General features: G+C 38.8%; 1 long non-coding RNA gene across 1 annotated transcript; it reads right to left on the reverse strand.

Moving 5' to 3' along the window:
• Positions 1-765: 765 nt before the first annotated feature.
• On the reverse strand, positions 766-5,924 carry LOC116559842. Its single transcript, XR_004272660.1, has 3 exons — positions 5,839-5,924; positions 5,411-5,545; positions 766-1,600 (listed from the first exon to the last, which is right to left on the reverse strand). It is a non-coding gene; the product is annotated as an uncharacterized LOC116559842 (long non-coding RNA).
• Between the last annotated feature and the right edge of the window lie 332 nt (positions 5,925-6,256).

The raw sequence follows: 6,256 nt of genomic DNA on the forward strand, positions 1-6,256 counted from the left end.
GGAAACTCTATATGCCGACAGATTTTGGCTAGGTCTTTAGCCAGCTTGAAGGTCACCAACAGAGGCTTTTGCTCTTTTCACTTTGTAGTTGCAGTCTCATTTGGGCCACAGGGGCGAACTGATTGCTAAAGAAGTATTGTGAAAGCGAGTATTTCAGCTGGGTAAGGAAACAAAAGGGTCAGTTGCCACTTGGCTATTTTGAACAAAGCCCCCCAGTGTTTTCTTTATTATTAATACTATTATTTTGTGTAGTAGGTGTGGAGATGTCACTAAACAGCAGCAAAGCCTCCTTAGTTTTTCTGAATTGGAGGCCTCAGAAGACAGATTGAGTTATTGCTTAACCAGACTCCATACCCAGCAAGCACACTGCCTTGTGTCGAACTATTGAGTACTTCTTAAATCCTGAGAGTCTAGAAATAGTGTTGCCCTGTGAAGCCTGGGAATGTTCTCAATTAGCTTGTGGACAAGATCAATGACATATGCTCTCTTCTAGATCTGTGCCAATTTCTCTTGACTTTAAGCCTCCCCGACTAGCCATAATCCTCCATTTCCTTTTCCCCATATGTCTTTGCAAAGTGCTGAAAATAGTAAAAATCAGGAAAAATACTGACCACTGAGACCTGAGATCCAGCTATGAGTGTCCTTTTATGGTACATTCATAAGACCAGGCTGTGGGGGCCTGAACAACAGGAGTGGGGAAATGAACTGATTACATATTTCCAGTTTTTGCTCCTCAAAGTCTAGACAACCAAGGGAAAAAAGTTTAAAAATGAGAAGTCAAATTTAATTATAAAAAATGTGTGGTATATCCTTGTGTTCCAAACTGTGTACGAATGTGGACTCCACGAACTCAGATTGCCATATTTCTTCCTCTGAAGGACAAGAAAGTCTTCCTTTTACCTCCTTCAATTCTCTCCTGCTTTTAATTCAAGCCTATTTCCATTCATTGGGTTTGTTGCAGACATGAAGAGCAAACTGACTTTGAAGTTAATAATCATTATTTTCTCATTTCTTGGGATAAAGGCAAAAAGAATCCCTTTAGCCTTCCCTCAGAAACCATTCTTCAGCCCTTTCATCATCTTTGTCACTTCTCTGAACTCAATCCAGGTTCGCCACATCTGCATGTTACAAGCGTGAGTTCTCAGTGTTCTTAAAGATCACCCCAACTCCGTTCTCAAAAACATCTGCCAGCACTTGGGGCCAAGTCTAGAGTTAATCCTTCTGTTTTAACAGTTCTGGTATAGGTCACAGACTGATTGTTTTGATGCCTTTAAACAAAACAAAACAAACCACAGGGAAGAGATATTTTGAAGGTGAGTGGCCAACTTTCAGAATGACAGTGTTTTCTTCTGACCTCAAAGATGGGCTGCCTTCCAATGGGAGCCTTGAAGTTTCAGCCAGGCCAGGGCATGGGGCCTAAAAATGGCAGTGCAGTGGAGAATACTGTCAAGGTGTGAGACCCAGTGGGGAGGCTGGAGTTCAGAGGGCCAGGCTGGGCTTTCTGAGACTGCTGAATTCAATTCAGCAACTCATGGGGCAATTGTTACTAAAATCCCAACTATTATTATTTTGGGAGCTTCTTCGGCATCTGTAAGACAAGCTAAAAAACAGAAAACGAATAGGGAGAAATTTTATAAGATGCAAGTGTTATAGAGACGTACAGTACAGAGGCAGATGCTGTTAACCAATCCTTGATAATTAATGATCATTTGACTTATAGATTTACAGATTCTGCTCCAGTTAACACTTCTATTCCTAACTTAATATATCTCAGTTCCCACCATGTTCTCTTCCCCAACTTCTCCTTTCTAATACTCTCCCCATTTGTTCAAGGGCCTTTCTTACTCTTCACTGGCATTAAGAAAAATTAAAAAATGACTGATACCTGCTGGGGGTGAAGTCGTCATAACTCATTTTTCTGTAAGAATCCATACCAGCTCAGTCTCATTCTATAGCTTCAGCTGTAGTAGCAGATGTTCCCTTACTGAGAGACATTCAAAATACAAACATATTGTAGTCCTGATGAGCTATTCATGTTGCTTTTGTCATCAAAGAGCAGCATAAAAAGAATAATGCCAGCGATGTGCCATTAGTAATTGAGAGCCTAATCAATTCCACATTGTAATTGCCCCTGTCATCTGTTTACACACCTTTCATCGGTTTACAATCATGCTCTTAAAAGGCTGGCTTGCCCCAGCCCTGCAGGTTGTGAAACATCTGTATTCCTGCTCCCTGAACGCAGAATAAAAGTTATGTTGATCAATAACATTTTACAAAAGGATTTTGTGTTCATTTAATTCATAATTGTGAAATATTAATGTCAGGCATCACTTTCAGCTAAAACAGGGAGCTTTCTTATGTTTGATTTGTATAAAACAGTTGATATATTTAGACAACTTAAGGGGTTTTAATATATGTATTATTAGTTTACATTAGACTAATGCAGTTTTGTAAAAATCGTGGGTAGTTATTGTCATCAAGTGGAATAATTTTACGTATTTCTAGATAAGCTTAATTTTTAAAAGGTTTCTTCTTTTCAATGATAATTTTCACACCTCTTGTATTTCTAGAAACTTCACAGGCATCACTAATATATTTCCATGAAGATTGACTTGCAGCAGCCTTCTATAGGGATTAGAGCTGACATCTGTGTAACAGTGCCTGAGAGAAAAAAATATTAATATAGTTCCTGCTATGTGACGATAGACATTAGGATGTCATTAACAGACCAATTTCTGAAATAAAAACTGACACCACATTGGGCATTTTGATCTTGGGTTTGATCCAGCAATATGATCTGGAATCAAGACAAGATTGCTGAAGAACTATAAACAACCGAGGCAAGAGAGAACCTTCTTTATTTCTTTAAACTCTTTAGGCATGTAATGTGAATAAATTTATAGAAGGCAGTATGTGGCTTTTCTGGTTTTCCTGCTTTCACTCCTAACCATTTTCACCAGGCAAACCCCTTACCCTCAAATCTATTTTTCATTTTTCCTGAGAATGAATGGATAAAAGGCAGAAAGCACACCACACAATTTCATACTTTATCTGAAATGCATATAAAATGAATATAAATGTAGCAAATTCAAGAGAAAAGCGCTCTAGCCAGTGTCCTTTGTTACTGGGTCCTGTAAGTTACTCCCAGAGAGGATCCACTTGGCACAGCTGAACTGTGTCCCTGCCAACACCACACATTCTGTCCGTATGTAGAGTCTTCAGCTTTGATGAAGGCAGGGTCAGTCCACAGGGTTAAACTGTTTTACCCTGCAATTCTTTAGTTGATGTTCTCTGAGTCCTTTAAAACTTTCTGAGCTCATAAATATTATATCATTTTAATGAATGCAAATGTTTTAAATCTGGTATTTAAAAATTTAAGTTAGTCACTTTCCCATCAACAAATACCCGGGATTGTCTACAACTTGCAAACCATTGCTCTGGCGAGCACAGAATACAAAGATGCATGACACGTACCCCAGCCCTTCAGGTTGCTTGCAGTCTAGGAATCTTTAGCTGTGTAGCTACATATAATTATCTAGCTTTCTCTAGACCAGTCTTCTGTTTTTTAAAATTCTGTATTTCATTATCACAAAGTTATTTGGCTTGGTTTGTGTTAGGAGAGAGTCACCTTTTTTTCCTTTGAAAATTCTCTGTTTGTTTATACATTACCATTTCAGTTTTACAATCACCCTGTGGTGGGATAAAGGCTTGAAAGAGATATGATGAGCACCTTGGAGGGGGAAAAGAGGATCAGTTTCTTCGTTTCACAGGCCAGGAAGCTGAGTGCCAAAAGCTCAGGATGAAAGGTCCAAGGTCTACAGCTGGATACAAATGAGCAGAGGCCCCTTGATTCTCACGCCAGGATGATTTCCCTTCTCCTCAAGGATTAGACAGAACCAAGCATCCCAGGGGTGATGGTCTGCAGGCCATGCTACGGGTACCAAGCAGCTTTCAGCGTGGTGATTTTACCACGCGGTGTAAACAGATGGTTCGTGGTTCCAAGAACCAGCTGAATGCTTCAATCTGTCCACTCCAGCCATTAGGGCAAGCCGACCATCTCTAATTCATACTGCAGGCCAGAGTGCCATAATTACTGCTTGATCATTTTAGATCTGGGGGACGTAAAGAAAGAGCACCCTTCTGCCTAATTTTAAGAAGATATTTAGAAAATAGCAGGAAAGTGTCATCTTTGTTGTTTTCATTGTCCATGTCAACTAAGAGTCCATTTTCTTAAGATATTTGTGTAACTGTACTTTTGTCTTGATCCAATTGCTAGAAATTAATTTCTCTTTGTTTTCATGGCAACAACCTTGACCTAACAGGTGCCTTTGCTCTTCATGTACACACAAAGTCATAAAAATCATGTGAGTCTATATGAATATCCCTTACAACAACTAAGAGGAATCCATCCAGGTTGGAGTAGTTTGGTTTGAAGGGATTTAATTGCTGCAAACCGTATTTGTAAACCAGTTCTTTCCACCACATCTAACAATTTTGTGAAGTAATTGTTAGCAGAAACAAAATCTGTATTTATTAATGTTTATTGTTTTTCAGCTGAAATTAATTTTCAAAGCATACTTTTGTGTGCCATTTACATTCAAAAATAAACACAGCAGATGTGTTATTAGGCCGGCTTCAGGATATTCCAAGAGGCCTAATGTGCCAACATTTACTGCATCAAGGCAAATGAGTAAGCCTCCAGAGCGATCAGCTCCATAGAACTAATGTTTTATCTAATCCAAAGCTCGAATGAGACATGAGCAGATTTCTGCTCTGCTACACTACCAGTAATTAGCAAAGTCTCCCTAGGTCTAGTTACATTTAGAATAAAGTAAATAATATTCATGATTTGGCCATTTCTGATATATTCCTGTGGCTTTTAAAATGGAAAGAATGAATTCAAACAAGCTGTTGCATATAGCAATCACCATAAATGGTTCTCCGAATAGTGTAGTTTTGTGTTGTTTTTTTTTTTTTTTCAAAACCTAAAGCTCCATGTACCTGTCTTACATTAAATAATATTCATAGTAGAGCTGCTTAATGCTGCTTTTAGAATACTTGAAGAAGAACCATGTATATTTTTTTAACTTCAGGGGACTAGTGTGTACTGATATAATTTTATGTCTCATTTTCTGGCCTCACTGAACAGAAGAGACCCAGTTAGAAAGTCTCTTGTCTTCACTTATCTTTTGCGTATTTCTAAAAATAAAATGGACATCTTGTTAAAAGATGACAAAATGCCTGTTTTATTGCAAAAGGCTTCCTTTTCACGTAGAAAATGGATACAGACACAGATTCTCAAATTGCTAGCTTTCCTCAACAAAGAAAGGTGACAGGGTGAATTAGTTCTCCCTCCTTCAGAATAATGCTTTCCACATATCATTCTCTGCTGTGGTTGGGCTCCACCTACCTGGGAAGGCAGGTTATCCTCCCTGATAGGGGAGACATCTGCAATATCCCTGCTCAACTGGGATTGTCCATTTTCATAAAGTCCGAAAGGCATTGAGATGTGGCTTTTCTTGCTACATCTGTTTTGATGCAAAACCTACAAGTAGAAAAAGAATTTCCCAATCCCAAACACTCTGGGAAGCTCTTTGATCATCTGTCTTGCATGATGGGATTTGAGTTTTAAGAAATAAATTTTTATGATGGCAAAGACTTTTGATGAGGCAAATAACATGCGGCAAACTAAGCAGTGATTTAAGATTTGGTTTGCTAGGTTTCAGAAGCACCCCCCTTTCCTCCTTGCGATGTAGCGGAACATTCTCCATTTCAGTGACTTTTAAATGTCGATGTTATTCCCGAGCAAACTTTCAAAATTGGTTTTATTTTTCTTACCTAACTGACGATTATAGGATTCCTGTGAATCCCCTGCTCTTGGATAAGTTAGTGTTTCTGGATACAGAGAGTACTTGTTGGATGTCTGTTGGCTCAGTAGCTGTGTGTCACCCTGAGGCTCTGACTTAATTGGCAGCTCCACCCATGGGCAGTGGTGCCCCAGCAAGGGAAGGTAGGAAAATTAGGCAGAGCAGAAAGCCTGTTTCATTAGGTTCTCCTGACTACCTGGATTACTTACTGTCTTAACCCCATCTTTTAGGGCAGTACAAAATAAAATAAACTAAAGATCTTTCAAGTTGAAGATTTATGTAATTGCTCTGTAACTGTGGATCTCCTAAAAAGGATTTTTTTTAATGTGTGCACATCAACATCTTTAGTTGCTAATGTGCCAAAATTGCATGAGTTGTTGTAAAAGGTA

This window comes from Sapajus apella, unplaced genomic scaffold (assembly GCF_009761245.1).
Source record: "Sapajus apella isolate SASKATOON/1434 unplaced genomic scaffold, GSC_monkey_1.0 scaffold1, whole genome shotgun sequence".
NCBI lineage: Eukaryota > Metazoa > Chordata > Mammalia > Primates > Cebidae > Sapajus > Sapajus apella.